The sequence below is a fragment of the Mauremys reevesii genome, linkage group 3, assembly GCF_016161935.1.
Source record: "Mauremys reevesii isolate NIE-2019 linkage group 3, ASM1616193v1, whole genome shotgun sequence".
Classification (NCBI taxonomy): domain Eukaryota; kingdom Metazoa; phylum Chordata; order Testudines; family Geoemydidae; genus Mauremys; species Mauremys reevesii.
In genome coordinates, this window is record NC_052625.1 from 103490265 (window position 1) to 103507262 (window position 16998).

A 16998-nucleotide genomic window follows, 5' to 3' on the forward strand; every position below is an offset into this window, starting at 1 on the left:
GCAAGTGTGCAAGAAGCCTCCTCTCCCACTTGTGCTCTTTGCACAGCAGCCAGATAGATTCACAGTTTCTGCATTCCCCAACCAAAGAACCTACTCCCACCTAGCATTTCCCATAGTGCAAGCTGCATTAGAGGGCAGTGCCCTTCATACCAGGCAGCATTGCTAGCTCAGTGCAGTGTGCTGCTCTCCCTACATTATCTGAATAGATGCTGCAGCAGATGTGCTCGCTCTGTACACTTGGGAGCTCCAGAAGGCACTATGCCTCCCTGAAGCATAATCCCTCATTGTGGTTTGTCGCCACATCAACCTCGGTGCATAAATAGCATAACTGATTCCAAAGCATCTCAAAGACAGATCCTCAGCTGGTGTAAACTGGCATAGTTTCATTTAACTCAATGATGTAGTGCTGACTTACATCAGCTGAGGATCTGGCCTTTCATTTTCCAAATAAATGTAAACATATGCAGATCTGTACTGCGGGATGTAACTGGGCTTTGATCTTTTTAAACTGAGCCACAAGAAATGGCCTAAAAGACTAGGGAATAGCCTCATTTTTACTTTCGCCACTTTACAATTTCTACAGTGTAGACTGGGATCCTTATCTCCCTTAAATTTCTACTTGAAATTCACCCTGGACCTTCTTGGAAACCTCATGTGTCTCGAAGGCTCAAATTACACCCAGAGACATGTACCCGTAACTTCCACTGAAGTCAGTATATTGTGCACTCCTAGCTGTGGACAGAATTTTGCGTCACAAGTTTTTGTCCCATTGGAAACCCCACCTTTGTTAGTGAAACAGTAAGTGTGAGAGATTTGAAGGTAGTACATTTACTTAGGAATCTTCAAAATAACATTTTAATAGAAAGTGTACGGCAGTAAAACAATATAGTGCAATTCCCACTCCAAGCCAGAATCTGCAGCCTTTATCAAGCAAAGCACTCAATGAGGACAAATTGGGCCTTGTGTGAGTCATGCAATCAGTTCCACTTCTCTGTATTTGGGGTCCCTTTCAGGGCATTTCATTGTCTCTTCACAAACGTCCTGAAAACACTCACATAAAATATTGTATATTTGAGGAAAGTCAATTTGAAAAGCTCTAAAGCCAGGTAGCAAAATGATAACTGCACTTTTGAAACAGAAGAAGGGAATATCCAAGCAATGAATAATGAGGGTGATAAAGGTGTTTAGATCTCATAAACAGACAATCTGCATAAACAAACAGTGATATTAGCCATAACATAGGATGATCTTGAGGATCCAATCAGACTGAAGTCAAAATGAATCTTAGGCACTCTTTGCCTCTCAGGATCAGCCCCATGTTGTGAGGGCAGCTTAGATCTTCTAAACAAATTGCAGACTCATTCAGGTCTTGAAGCATGTCAGATGGAGTGCTACACTGCCTTTCCCTCTTTAGATACACTTTGGATGGTAGAAACAGACACAACAATACAACTTTCAAGGTAATGCTCCTGACTCAAGCTGGAGAGAGAGCTGGCACTTGGTTCTCGATATAAACCCAAGTTTTTGGTCGCAACACCCTGCTGGCACCTTCCGCCCTCAACAGTTTGGAAGGTTTTTAAACCCCAATGACCAGCCAGGTACAAAATTAGCCAGGTACAAAACCCAGATGGATCTGGCACTAACACAGATTCCCTTTCCCCATATTCCCTCCAGGACACCCTCTGCAAAAGCTCCCAAGCAGAACAGAGTACTAAGAGCCCGGACCAGCTTCTTGCAGCTGAATCAGACTGGAACACGTTTAACTAGAAATCCACCAGAACAAATACCCCACTCCACCGCTTACCTGAGCCCGTGATGTTGAACCTGAACGGGTGGCTTCTTCTGGAGGAACAGAAGGAGGAGATGTCGCTTTGGGAGCGGCCCCTGGGGCCAGGATCACCGGGTAGCAGCCAAGCGGCTGGAGGAGCTGCCTCTGCAGCGCTCCCCTTCCGACCCTCCATCATCACCTCCTGGGCAGACAGCGGCAGCCCTGCGACCCGCTAGCCGGGAGCGCGGGGCAGGGAGCGACCTCCCGACCGAGTCTGGCTGAGGAGGGCGGTGGAATCTGAGGTGTCTCAGCACAGAGCCGCGGGCAAAGGCAACAAGCTGAAGAGGCTCCCGCTCCTCTGCAAGGCACTGAGATGGACGCGGGGAGGGAGGGAGGCAAGAGAAAAGTTTGCACAGGAAGGAGCCGCCCACTGGCACAAAACTCCTCTCAGAGCAGAGGCACAGCGTGCTGCCTCCAGAGATGTGCCTGAGTGCTGCCCTGGCTGACCTCCCTCACACACGCAGCCGGCTTCAGTCAGGTCCCCTTTGACAGGGTTTTCTGTGCATCCCTGCGTTTGAAAAGATGGGGCTCAAAGGAGGGGTCTGTATAGAGTATTAATGAGGAAACAGGGAAGATTGTCTCTAAACTTTTCATGCATAAGATGTGTGTGTGTTTAAATACCCGTTACTTATTACACACCCGTACATCCACATGTATCTGCAGAGAGGAAGAGAAGAGGTGTGTGTGTGTACATAACTAAACACGCACACAGTCAAAATAGATATAGCTGTGGGTGGGTTCATATGTAATACACTGTTATCGCTTTTTCAAAGTTCAGCCTAACCACTCTGTTGTGGCTTTTTTAGTTAGCCCTTCTCGCTGTCTCAGAGACACCTTGGGCCTGATTCTCCACTACTTTACACCTGCTGTGGTCATTTACATTTGCACAAAGTGGATGCAAAAACTTACTCAGATCAGACAGGTGGCATTTAATACTCACTATGTGCAAGTGTAAATGACCACACAAGGGGCAAGTCAGTGCAGAATTATGCCATGTCTGTGTAGAAGGAAAAAAGAACTCATTCTAGACTCAGAGCCTGATCCTTCCTCACTTATGCCAGCAGTCCCGGTGACAGGATAATAGTTTTTCACTTTGTTTCCTACTCCCAGAAACAAACTATAATGATCAATGAGACAAGAGCTAAGAAATTGACAGTATCAATTTTCTTCTGTGTACAGGATGCCTTATTTCTCCGCCTCCTGACCTATAAAACAAAGAAGTTGCTTGCTGCATCACTCAACCCATTGTTACTGTGATGAGTCAAATTTTCTGCTAACATGGTTTTATGTTAAAAAGGGTGTTTTACCTTTTCTTGATATAGTCTCTTGCTGCTGCTCTATGTAACATCAATTCTAAATACATTAAAAATCATTCCTTCTCCCCTTGAAATCAATTGTGGAATTCTCATTGATTTTAGTGGAAGCAAGATCAGGCCCTATGATTTCAGTATTTCTCTCCCATTTAAGTACTTTTGTAACATTAAGCAACATAAAAGTCATCAATGGAAAATCCAGCTTCTGTTAGATAAATAATTGCAGTTCATTATAGTAGATTAATGTTAGCCAGAAAAAGACTGATATGAAAGTCTAAAGCAGTGGCACTCAACCTTTCCAGACTACTATATCCTTTTCAGAAGTCTGATTTGTTTTGCATACCCCCAAGTTTCCCTCACTTAAAAACTACTTGCTTACAAAACCAGATATAAAAATACAAAAGTGTCACTGCGCACTATTACTGAAACATTGCTTACTTTCTCATTTTTACCATATAATTACAAAACAAATCAATTGGAATATAAATAGTATACTTATATTTCAGAGTGTAGTATATAGAGCAGTATAAACAAGTCATTGTCTGTATGAAACTTTAGTTTGTATTGACTTCGCTAGTGCTTTTTATGTAGCCTGTTGTAAAATTAGGCAAATATCTAGATCAGTTGATGTACCCCCAGAAGACCTCTGTTTACCCCCAGGGGTACGCATACCCCTGGTTGAGAACCACTAGTCTAAAGTGTGCCCAACCAATATTACAGCCATTACAAAATGTGGATTGTGGAAGTTCTACTAATGGCAGTTGTATTTCACTGGCTGTATGTGTGACTAGGAACAGGGTTTCTAACTGCTTCTCAAGCCTTACTTCTTAGGCAGCTTCAAAGGGTGCTGTGCTTACAGCAGCAGAAGGGACTAAATTTTAATCTCTACAATGTATTGGCTTTTCCACAGATGTCATCTCACTTTGGTAAAATCCTGGCTCCATTGAAGTCAGTGGCAAAACTCCTATTGACCTCAGTGGGGCCAGGGTTTCACCCTTTATGTATTTCTAATGCACCAAATATCATAGTAGCTAAGCTATAACATACAAAATTAAGTGTCACATTAAAGCTGTATGAAAAAGATTTTATTCAGCAGCTGCTACTTAGAGATTATCTTCATTTTTTCTCTATTTCTTCCATTCATTGACAGGCCATTCTTTATACTTCATTATTGCAAAAAGCTCCAGCCCCAAACCAAATGTCTACACTGCTGTTTTTAGCACCATGGTGCTGACCCCCAGTCATCTGAGCTGTGCTGTGAGACTTGCTGCCACAGGTTTTTTTGTGCTGCGTAGATGTACCCAGAGAGACCTAAATGCTGTCCATAGTCAGACAGCTTCCTGTGTACCCATCAGAATTGCTCTAGTATTGCACAAAAACCTGACTATTCATTCAGTCTTCGTAGGCAACTAGTGAAATGTAATACATTATTTTTATTACTAGTTTTGTATCACTGCCGACTTTCTTTATTACTATGGATTTCAGTGACTATCCTGGGGCCCTTTTAACTTTTCTTGGACATAGTTAACTGAGTTCCTGTTAATCAAAAATGTATTTTTGGTCACGATTAATATTTATTCAATGGTTTTATTTTTAAAATTTCAATGGATTCAGTTAAATTAAGTTAACAAAATACACAGTGTCTGATCCAAAGCTCTTGGAAGTCAATGATAAATATGGGCTTTGGATTAGAGCCACGAGCTATTTTGGGACTATTTTTTTCATTCAAAGCATGTAAGCCATAGTGGTTGCACCTCAGGTGTGCTGCACAGCATGGTGCTATTTTAACAGAGTACACTTAAAAAGATCTACAAGTAAGGAGCACTTAAGTGTTTGGAATCTTTTAGTGAAGGCCAAATATCAAAGGGAGAAGACACAGGGCTGCAGAATGTAAGAAAGCTAAAAGAACAGAGAAACTGGAAGAGTAAAGAAACAAAGTAACAAGAGACAGAAGGTGCATGATAATACATGGTGAGGAGCAAAGTGACATAGAAAGGAATAAAGGTAAAAGAAAATATCTTGCAGAAAGTAGGTCAACTTTGAAATAAAATAGGCAGATACCAATATGAAAAGGCAGGATGAAAAGTAAAAGTTCAGGTGCTCGTATTTCTTAATTTAAAACACCATTAGAAATCAGAGTAATGTGAACAATCAGAATGAATGATGCCACGGGAACCACAATGTTTTAATCAGCCAATAACTTGATATTCTCAGCAAGACATGCAACTGAAAATATTATGTCCTTGTTTTTTAAGGCCATTGAATTTTTTGGGGGTGAATATAATGTTTGTGATTGACAGCTCTGGAGACTGAAGTCCTCTATCCACAGAACAGGAAAAGCACACACAACAAAGTGAGACACAAACGCCGTTTATTGCCCTACCAGCCCTACCATGAAGGAGGGACCATTCTAATGGGGAGAGATTACTTCAATTGCCTGTCAATTCAGCCCTTGGCTTTTCTGACAAGATTGCCTATCTGGGTCCTAGTTGTGCTGCTGATTTTTGGAAGTGCATATTTGTTCACTAGGAAATGGGATTAAAGCAACTAATTTGACAGAGGTCACCCCGACAGCCATTAGTGGCCTCAGACAGAAGAGAGACAGACAGTAAGTGGTAGCTAGTGGGTCTAAGGCAGTGGCGGGCAACCTGTGGCCTGCAGGCCGCACATGGCCCACCAGGGTAATCCGCTGGCGGGCCGCGAGACAGTTTGTTTACATTGACCGTTTGCAGGCACGGGCTGCCCGCAGCTCCCAGTGGCCGTGGTTTGCCGTTCCCAGCCAATGGGAGCTGCGGGAAGCAGCACGGAAAAGTTTCCTACAATGGGGGAAAGAACAAAGCAGCTCTGCCATGGAACTGTCAGCAGAGGATTGCCTCTCCTCTATGTGCAGGGACCAAGGCGGCACATAGGCAAGCAGCACAGGGAGCAGGGCAGTAGCCACAAGCATGGAGTAGATGTACCCTCATTTCCCTGCTTACTCTTAGCAATGAAATGTACACTAGAATGACCCCTGCCTGTGGAAAAGTGTGGGAGAATTTTAGAATTTGTTCCCTAGAATGTGGCACTATGATCCTTGCAAAGAGTGTGTGCTCTTTTCCCCATGTGGAGCGCCTGCCCACCCCTCGCCAACACTCACCATGCTTTGGGTGTTCACAGAGATGTGTGCCTGGCTAGGGTCAGTGAGAAAGTGATGGCAATGCTGCAAAAGGTATATTTAACAGAAATGTTTCAATGCTGTGCGTGAATTTAACAATCCCGCTTCTGTGCATTGTGCTCTGTTCTTCAACAGATGTGGCCATCCCGGCCGAGCATCTCCACCAGATAAGAAAGTGCCCAAGACACAGCAAAGAAGACATGCTCTGGGAGGTCCTGCAGTGTTCCAACGCAGAAAACAGGGAATGAAAGGAGTGCTGGGAAGCCGAACGGCAGGACAGAAAAGAGAATCACATGTTTTTAAAGGACGCCACTGAGCGGATAATTAAAGTAATGGAGAAGCAAACACAGATGCTGAAGTCCTTAATAATGCTTCAGACGGAGCATATCAGTGCTCAACCTCCATTGCAGCACATTCAGAACTCTTTTCCATGTCTCCCCACAAACTGTGCTCGCACATTCCTTTCCACCTTTTGGGACTTCTCGGTTTCCCCTTCACTCCACCCCCTCAGAAAACTTTCACAATGATAGCTCGACCTACACACAGTTGTGAAAGTCTGCCCTTCCCTGGTTCCTCCTTTCCCACCAAGCATCTTGCATTTGTGTGTGCTGTTTCTTGTGCAATAAAAGCAAATTTTTATAATGGTAAATCGTCTTTATTTTTTTTCTACAAGGTGAGATTGCAGGCACTGCCAATATATGCACAGGCATTTAAATCACTTTATTACAGGAATATAAGGCCCCAAATGTCACCATTTCCCCCTAGGAAAACTACATGTCATGGAACACTGAAGCAACTCAGACAGAGATGTATGTTACCGGTGGTCATTGTCAAAGTGTTGCCTCAAAGCCTCCCTGATTCAAATAGCTCCCCTCTAGGCTCTTCTGACAGCCCTGGCATCTGGCTGCTCAAAATCAGCAGCCAAGTGGTCTGCCTCAGCACTCCACCCCGAGCAAATCTTTCACCCTTAGCTTCACAGAAATTATGCAATGTACAGCACGCGGCTATGACCATAGGAATAGTATCCTCAGTGAGGTCCAACCTGCCATAAAGGCATTACCAGTGCTTCTTTAATCTGCCAAAGGCACATTCAACTGTCGTCCGGCACCTACTCAGCCTGTCATTGAACCACTCCTTACTGCTGTCCAGGTGTCCTGTGTAAGGTTTCATGAGCCACAGCTGTAAGGGGTACGCAGGGTCTCCCAGGATCACTATGGCCATTTTAACACTCCCCACTGTAATTTTCTGGTTAGGAAAGAAAGTTCCCACTTGCAGCTTTCTGTACAGGCAGCTGTACAGGCATGCGTCACACACCTCCCCAGACCACCCTGCGTTGATGTCAGTGAAACACCCGTGGTGATCCACAAGCGCCTGCAACACCATGGAGAAGTACCCCTTTCTATTGATGTACTCTGTTGCAAGGTGATCTGGTGCCAAAATTGCAACATGTGTGCCATCTATAGCCCTTCCACAGCTATGGAAACCCATGTCTGTGAAGCAGTCCACTATTTCAAAAACATTTCCCAGAGTCATAGGGTTGGAAGGGACCTCAACAGGTCATCTAGTCCAACACCCTGCCCAAGGCAGGACCAATCCTCAGATTTTTACCCCAGTTCCCTAAATGGTCCCCTCAAGGATTGAACTCACAACCCTGCGTTTAGCAGGCCAATGCTCAAACCACTGAGCTATCCCAGTCCTTTGTAGCAGGATGTGATATATTGCCCTGCACACTTGCATTAACAGAGCCCCAGTGGTCAACTTCCCACTCCAAACTGATTTGCGACTGACCGGTAGCAGTCTGGCATTGCCAGCTTCCACACAGCAACTGCCACACGCTTAGGGTGACCAGACAGCAAGTGTGAAAAATCAGGACAGGGGTGAGCGGTAATAGGAGCCTATATAAGAAAAAGACCCAAAAATCTGGACTGTCCGTATAAAATTGGGACATCTGGTTACCCTATACATGATTCTCTACCAAGAAAGCAGCTCTCATTCTGGTGTCCTTGTGCCTCTGGTCTGGGGCAAGCTCCATGCACAGTTCCAGGAAGGTTTCAGAGTAGCAGCCGTGTTAGTCTGTATCCGTAAAAAAAAAAACCAGGAGTACTTGTGGCACCTTAAAGACTAACAAATTTATTTAAGCATGAGCTTTCGTGAGCTACAGCTCACTTCTTCGGATGCATAGAATGGATCCAGGAAGGTGGCTTTCCACAGCCAAAAGTTCTGTAGCCACTGCTTGTCATCCCACACCTGCATGATGATATGATCCCACCATTCAGAGCTTGTTTCATAAGCCCAATGCACTTGCCAAAATGCCAAAAGCAATCTAAAGTTCCTTCTATCCATATCACGCAGAATGTTGGGCACCTGCGAGTCTTCTTCAGTTAGGAACATCATGATTAATTGCACTGCCATCCGTGATGTCTTCATGACAGTTAACAGAGAGTAGGAGAGCAGTGTGGGATCCATCCTGTCTCACAAAGATGCTGGGGTACACAGCAAAGAAGGACCATTGAAAAAATGCCATAAAAGAAAGCCGGAAGCCCAAGGAGTGCTGGAACAGAAAGCAATGCATCACGGGACATTTAGCACTGTCCCAAGATGCACCGCGATCTGCTCTGTTGTCCCACAATACCTAGCGACAGAAGGACTGTGGGATAAGTACCCATAGTGCACTGCTCACACTGTTGATGATGGTGCCCCCACTGTGGACATGATCTGCCGACAGAAAGAACAAGTGTGAACATGACATTGCGATTTTTATTATGTCAACTTTTGGATGTCGACATCACTTTTGGTGACAAAAAACTTGGTAGTGTAGACAAGGCCGTAGGAACCCAAAGGAGGAGGTGGACTAGGGAGATAAGAACAGCAGCCAACTGGCCCAAGCCCCAGGACCACAAAGGCCTGGCTTATTGGAAACAGTTCTGCAGGTGATCAGTGAATGAGGAATGATCAATAAGACAAATAGACAGATACTGATGGATGGGCAGTGAATATGCAGATTTATTGCAACAGGCATGTGGCTAATGCAAAAGACAGCTGACCAGCGATAACTGAGTCCCTGTGGGAGGGGAAGGAGGTGAGGGAGGGATAGGATGCTGATGAGGACGCTAAAAGTTGATTATGTTTTTCTTTTGGGCCCTTGTTCAGCTGCTGCCTATACCTGGTACTGGATCTAGGTAAACGGACACTGATAGATACAGAACTATGTGGTTGTTCATTAATTAGGGGCACCATGATGTTCTGTCATGGTAGATGCAGGAATAGGAGAATTAAGATTTCGGAGAGAATGTGGAGAGGTAGAGGGGGGACAAGGTTGGGTAACATTGGTACGGATGTAGAGTCATTCCCTGAGGCATCTGAAGATGTTGGGGAAAAAAGTAAAGGATCAGTTTGTTTATCAGTCTCACTCTATTGTGGTGTGGTAGGGAAGTAAGATTTAGAGAGGAAGGGGGAATGCCTTAACCAGTCACTCAGCACCACACAAGGAGAGGTGGAATAATGAGAACAGGGATACTGCACTGCCTGCCCTTGTAAATGCGTGTTGGCACCTGAAAAGGATGCTGTTGATTCTGCTGTCATCTTCTGAGACAGCATCATGAGAAACAGTGCCTGGTGCATTCCTCATAGGGTCACTTTGCTCCTTCACTGCTAGTGGTCCAAATATGAGTCAATGCTAAATCAGGCTGGGGCGGTGCTCTAATTTTCAGAGTCCTTTCAAAAATGATCTTCCTTCCAGGGTGGATAAAAATCAATGATTTTTAAAGAAAAATTGGATTTTTTTAATTTAAATTGGATTTTTTTGATAAAATGCTTTTTGAGGAAAATTAATTAAGATACATTATAACTCAAAGATATTTCATCATGGAATAGAGATTATAAATTCTAATTCTATATTATGAGACAATATATTCATGTAATGTTTAAGAAAAGTTTTGTAAATGAGTTCCAATAGTTCATGGATTAGGGACCCAATCTTATAGCGTTCCAGGGGCTTCTGTATGATTATTTAGGTAAATCTTTCTATCTACCCAATGGAACCCGGTGCTCAGTCTAGAAGATACCATCAGAGATGCTTAGTTTTGCAGTTCTCAAACTGTGGATTTGTGTCTCCAGAGATAACATGTTTGTTAACAGCAAAAATGTTTTTAATTAAATAAATAATATATAGAAGTGAGAAATAACAGACCTCAACCCTATTGTCCCTCTGCAAATTTGTGTACACAAAGTCATTCCCTTATCTCTCTCTAAGGCTGCAAAGTTTCAAAAAGTTCAATGAATAGAAGATTGTTGGGGGCGGAATAGATCTGGACAAGGTGAAGAAGTCTGGAGATAAATGTCAGAAGGGAGGGACAGGCAGTAGAAACAAAAGTGAAATTCTTTGAGCAGCATATTCCAGAAGTCTTGAGGTCTTTCTGAGTGTAGCCTTCATGGATTTGAGATCTACCATACCATTCTCTCACTAGAAGGGAAAACCTATAATGGCAGCAGGCCGTAGAGAGACCCAGTTTGGGAATATTTAATGAAGTTCCTCTACCTGTGGGTAAGACAGGCATGCGTGCAAAATGCAAACAGTGCAACAAAGAAATGCAAGGCCTAGTTGCCTGAATGGAACAACATCATGAGACGTGTTCCTTCTCAGGAGGAAGCTGCGTTAAAGATGATGAAAGGAACATGTCTGAACATGCAGGATCTTCAGGTTGGTAAACTTTTTTATTTCATACTTCTTTCTTAAGGACTGCCGGTCTTCCTTCTGGACTATTCTTGAATTCTCATGTTTGAGCAAAAAATATAGATGCAGTTGTGATAAAAAATAAATAGCTGAAATAGGCAGATCTTCCTTTTACAATTTCACCTTTAAAGTAGTACTGAGTGTCAGTGAATGCAATGACTAATACTAAATTGCATGGTAATAATAATTAAATAACTGCATTGATTTATTTTGTTTAGGAGAATCCATCCTCAACATACAGGATTCCGAAGACTATTCACCTTCAAGATCACCATCATTTTCCATAGTTTCAGAGTTATCTGACAATGATAGTGTTTCAGTCACATTATGTATGTCACATAGCCACAGTATATCACCTTGAGCAAAAAGCGAAAAAAATCTCTATCATCCAGAAACAACCAAAAATAAGTTTGTGATAAGAACCAGCAGATTACAAAAAGAGGTAATTGATGAAAAAATTGCCCGGTTTGTTTATGCAACAAACTCTCCTTTCCGTATGATTGAGAATCCCACACTTCATTAACATGGTTCAGTCATTAAGACCAGCATACAGTCCACCCAAAAGAGCAGATGTCACGGGCAAATCGCTGGATAAAGTGTATGAAAGAGAAATTGAGCAGTGTGCAAAAGGTCGAGAGGGTAAAATTGTTAACCTGAGTCTTGATGGGTGGAGCAATGTCCACAATGATCCTGTTGTATGTGCTTGTGTGACAACAGAAGAAGAAGGGAATGTCTTCCTTACAGAAACAATTGATACATCAGGAAATGCACACACAGCAGAATACTTACAAGAAGTAGCAGTAAAAGCTATAACAAACTGTGAAAAAAAATTCAAACGTCTAGTACACAGCTTGGTTACAAACAGTGCTGCAAATGTATCCAAGATGAGAAGAAATTATTTAGAAGAGAGTCCCAAGCTAATAACATACGGTTGCAGTGATCATTTGATGCACCTCCTAGCCAAAGACTTCAGTGTTCCAGAAATAAAGGCTAATGTTGTTGAAATTGCAAAATACTTCCGTAACAACCATTTTGCAGCAGCTGCTCTGAAAAAAGTGGGAAGAACCAAGCTAACTCTCCCACAAGACATGTGATGGAACTCAGTAGTAGACTGTTCTGAGCACTATATCAAGAACTGGCCTAATCTGATGACAGTTTGTGAACAAAATCGTGAAAAAATAGATGGCACTGTCACAGCTAAAGCTCTCAACATTGGGCTTAAGAGAAATGTTGAACACATGCTGAGTACCCAGAAACCTATTTCTGTAGCCTTAAACGAAATGCAGGGAAATAGCTGTTTTATTGCTGATGCTGTTGAAATTTGGAGGGAACTGAGTGAGATCTTAAAAAGAGAAATATGCAATGGCAGAGTTAAATTACAAACATTAAAAAAAAAATGGGACAAGCACTATCTCCAGCTCATTTTCTTGCAAATATTCTCAGTACTTGGTACTAGGGTCAAACCTTAATTGCTGAAGAAGAGGAGCTGGCTATGACATGGACATCCAGCAATCATCCCTCCATAATGCCAACTATAATAAACTTCAGAGCTAAGGGTGAACCATTCAAGAAATATATGTTTGCTGATAATGTTTTAAAGAAAGTCACACTAGTGAACTGGTGGAAGTCACTTAAGCACTTGGATTCAGAGACTGTTCAAGTGATAATCTCACTTTTAACAGCAGTAGCTTCTTCTGCCAGTGTAGAAAGAATATTTTCTTCCTTTGGACTAATTCGTTCCAAATTGAGAAATTGTTTGGGACCTGAAAAAGCAGGAAGGCTTGTTTTTCTTTTCCAAATTATGAACAAACAGGAAAATGAAGGTGAGTTAGCTGCAGAAGCCAATATTTTAAGTTTCTCACGTTGACCTGGCTGACATAGTTGATTTAATTTTTTTTAAAAATTATATTTCATTTAACTATTTTAGTTAAAAACAATTTTAACAAAAACCAACCTGATCTTAAAAAACTTGAATGTTTAACTAAGTTCAAAAATTCATATGCTCGTTTTCTTAAAATATTATATGTTTGCTGTTGAAGAAAAAAATTCAGAATACATAACACTGTTGTTTTAGCAGCAAAGAGTCCTGTGGCACCTTATAGACTAACAGACATATTGGAGCATGAGCTTTCGTGGGTGAATGCCCACTTCATCAGATGCATGTGACGAAGTGCATATTCACCCACAAAAGCTCATGCTCGAATATGTCTGTTAGTCTATGAGGTGCCACAGGACTCTTTACTGCTTTTACAGATCCAGACTAACACGGCTACCCCTCTGATGGTTGTTGTTTTAGTTAAGTAAAACAATTTAAATGTTTGGTTATGTTCTCCTCCTAATGCAGCATGGCAAGAAAATCCTCCAAATATTATTGATTAACCTGTTGAATTGGAGATAGTTCACCTCCCAATGACTTCATAAATATCTGCTTCAATTACCTTTGGTAAATGAAATAACCAAACAATTATTCATTTTCTGATATAGCTGTAAAACTAATCTGAAAAGTTTTCAAAATAAATCACTTAAAATATATATAGTATGTACCTCCTAAAAATGAAACCTACATCCATCTCTGAGTTGTGAAGAATATGTATTAAGGTTATAACAACCAACAAGAATGCACTTTTATGTAGAAATCCACGACTTAACCGAGTCTTCCTCACTAGTGACTGATTTAAATCAGGATTTTAAATCAAATCCACCCTGCTTCCTTCAGACTTGTTGGAGTCTGCTAAAAGTATCTATTGCACTCCATGAGACAAGCCTCCCATTTCCATCTGTACAACAAGAGCTGTCTTGTCTCCTGTCCTGCCCCACGACAGGCATCAGCTATTGGAGAGTGTGCTGCAGCAATGCGCCCTGGGTGGCTCTGCAGAGACCTTGCCTCTGGTGAAATGTCAGCCAGATTAGGGAACAGACAAATGACTAGGGAGGGAAACAGGATGAGTTTGGGGAGGGATTCTTCTCTCTTTCTCTCCTCTTGGGGCAGGAGAGTATTTGAGGGAGAGTCTGAGGACTATTGGAGACTCCTGGTGAACCTGATGGTCTTCTGCAGACAAGTGAGGACAGAAATTAGAAGCTGAGTGGTGGCTACAGAGGGTGTATACGGACCAGTAAGTAGAGGTATCTGTGAAATCGTGACACAGAAAGCACTGAAGAGTTGAACCCATCCTTCACAGATTGCATAGCAATCAGCAGCGATCATGACCCAAATGGACTCCTTGATTCAAGGATATAGCAACACACAGGAGTGTGGTTGGAGAATATGGACAGGTGGGGTAATGAAGTAGGTGGAGAGTTGTGATTACTGCAAATGATTGGCTAGGGACTGTGCACACAACTAGTCTATATCAAAGCATCCTATTCTTTTCTTTACCCTGTCCTTTTGTTATCCTCCCCATAACATTTATTTGTTTCATCCAACTACTGTATTATGTCTTGTCTTTTTTACAGTACGCTCTTTGAGGAAGGGATTGTAATTTACTATATATTTGTATGATCCCTAGTATAACGGGGCCCTGAGCTGGTAGGGGACTCCAGGCACTATAACCATATAAACAATGATGATAATAATACAAATGATGAATGGTGCAGCAGGGTCTCAATCAGCACAATTTCTCACTTATGAATACCATCAGAGTAGCAAAGTGTGGGACAGCTGGGAACTGAGTGTCTTAGTGTGTTTGTTATAATTGGAGCTGATTGGAGGAGAACAATTCTGTTTCATACCAACTTTCAAGGTTTCAGAATCCGTTTTTCTTCCATACTGGAATGAAAACAAAACCTTTAGAACATTTTCACAAAAAAAATAAAATAAAAAAGGAGATAAAAAGAGGGAGGGTGTGTGAGACACACTATAGGTACTGGCCAGGGGTACATCTACACAACAAACCAGATCCCACAGCAGCAAGTCTACAGACTTGGGCTTGTACTACGGCAGTGTGGACAGTCAGGCTTGGGCTAGCGCTCTAGGGAGGAGCTTCAGAGCCCAAGCTCCAGTCTGAGCTCCAACACGTACATTGCTATTTTTTGCACCATAGCACGAGCCCTGTGAATCTGAGTCCATAGAGTGTCTATAGAGTCCACAGTCTGAGACTCACTGTCCCGGAATCCTGCTTGCTGTATAGACATACCCTGGTTCTGCTGGACTCAGAGCAGTTTTTGTTGTCCCAGATCACTCCACATCAGCACATCCCAGGCCAGTACCATCACCATCCAGCTACAGAGTCTCTCTCACTCTGTCTGTCCTGGACTCAAAAACCCTCTGAAACCACTAGGTCTCCCAAAACATTTCAGTTTCAACAAACAGCACATGTTGTTGAAATTTAGTTTAGTCAAAAATGTTCTGTCCGGCTCTAGTTATAATTACAGCGCTGCTATGTAAGGGGGAAGTGGAGTGCAGGATGCCTTGCAATTGCAAAGCAAGTCATAGGCAAAGGGGTGTAACCTACACCTCCATGTTTTTGGGGGTATGTCACTCAACATATATCTTATGTCAACCCCTTTGCTCAGTCTCCAATGAAAGAGCCCTATTGCTTCTCAGTCACTATGCTTTTATACATTGGTTGCATACATGCGCACACGCACACAAACACACACACCTCCTCAACCTTGTATAACCCCTCACCCACTCAGCACAGCCCCTTTAGTTTAATCTAACCTACAAAGAAGCAGTGGTTTCTAGATGACAGACAACTTTGCTGCTGCTGCACATCATGAAACAAACAGCAGGGTCTGGTTTGCATCACAGAGGCCTGTATACAGAGCTGCTGCCTGTCAGCGGTGTCTTGGTTTGGGGCAGTGGCAAAGACTGCTGTTCATGTGTCTCAAATATTATTGACTTTTTCCACCTGATCTTAGCCTAGTCCTGGCCCTTGGGATAAACAAAATCAAGATGACCATGGTATCTTTCTGTGTATCAAGTAGAAACCTTCTTCTGCTGCCCTCTGTGGAGCTAGCATTATGCTTGAATTCTATTATCTGGGCTGGCTTCATTGTTTTGAACAACTTGAAAGCAAAGCGGCCTGGTGACTCACTGCACTTTGCACAAAGCTGATTTCTTGTGGGAAGGGGACCGTTGAGTAGTGTTCTCTATAGGTTGTATTGTGGTCTCTCTCTCTTGGTGCTTGCAACCAGTAAAATTCACTCGCAGAACCTGTCCATTACAGAGCGCTTCACTAATCTCCCGCTTCCAATGGCCTATCACAGAGCAAGCTTACCCAGAATCAGGGTACTGTGCAGTCCTTTGGTGAATAGATACATAGATTCTAAGGCCAGAAGACCATTGTGACCATCTAGCCTGACCTCCTGTATAACACAGGCTGTAACACTTCCCCAAAATAATTCCTAGAGCAGATCTTTTAGAAAACAATCCTAGCTTGATTTAAAAATTGTCAGTAGTGGGGAATCCACCATGATCCACCTTGGTACATTGTTCTAATGCAGTGGTCCCCAAACCTTTTACTTTGCGCCCCCTTACCCTTGTCCACACCTCCTCCCACACTGGAGCCAAGACTGGGAGTGGGGCTGCAGCTCTGGGAGAGGGGGGACACAGATGGGGTAAAGGAACTGAGGCTGGGGCCACAGCTGGGGGTGGGGCAGGGGGGCCGAGGCTGTCAGCCAGGGCCCCAGGTGCAGAGCCAAGAGCGGGGCTGGGTAGTGCTCCCTCACCACACCCCATGGGGGTTGACCTGGGCCACAGCCATAACCCTGTCCCCGAATGTTCCTCTGCGCCCCCCAGGGGGCACACCCCACAGTTTGGGGAGCTCTGTTCTAATGGTTAATTACCCTCATTGTTAAAAATGCATACCTTATTTCATGTCTGAATTTGTCTGCCTTCAACTTTCAGCCATTGGATTGGGTTATACCTTTCTCTGCTAGATTGAGGAGCTCTCTATCAAATAGTTGTTGCTCCTGTACATACTTATAGACCAGAATCAAGGCACCTGTTAATGTTCTCTTCATTAAGCTA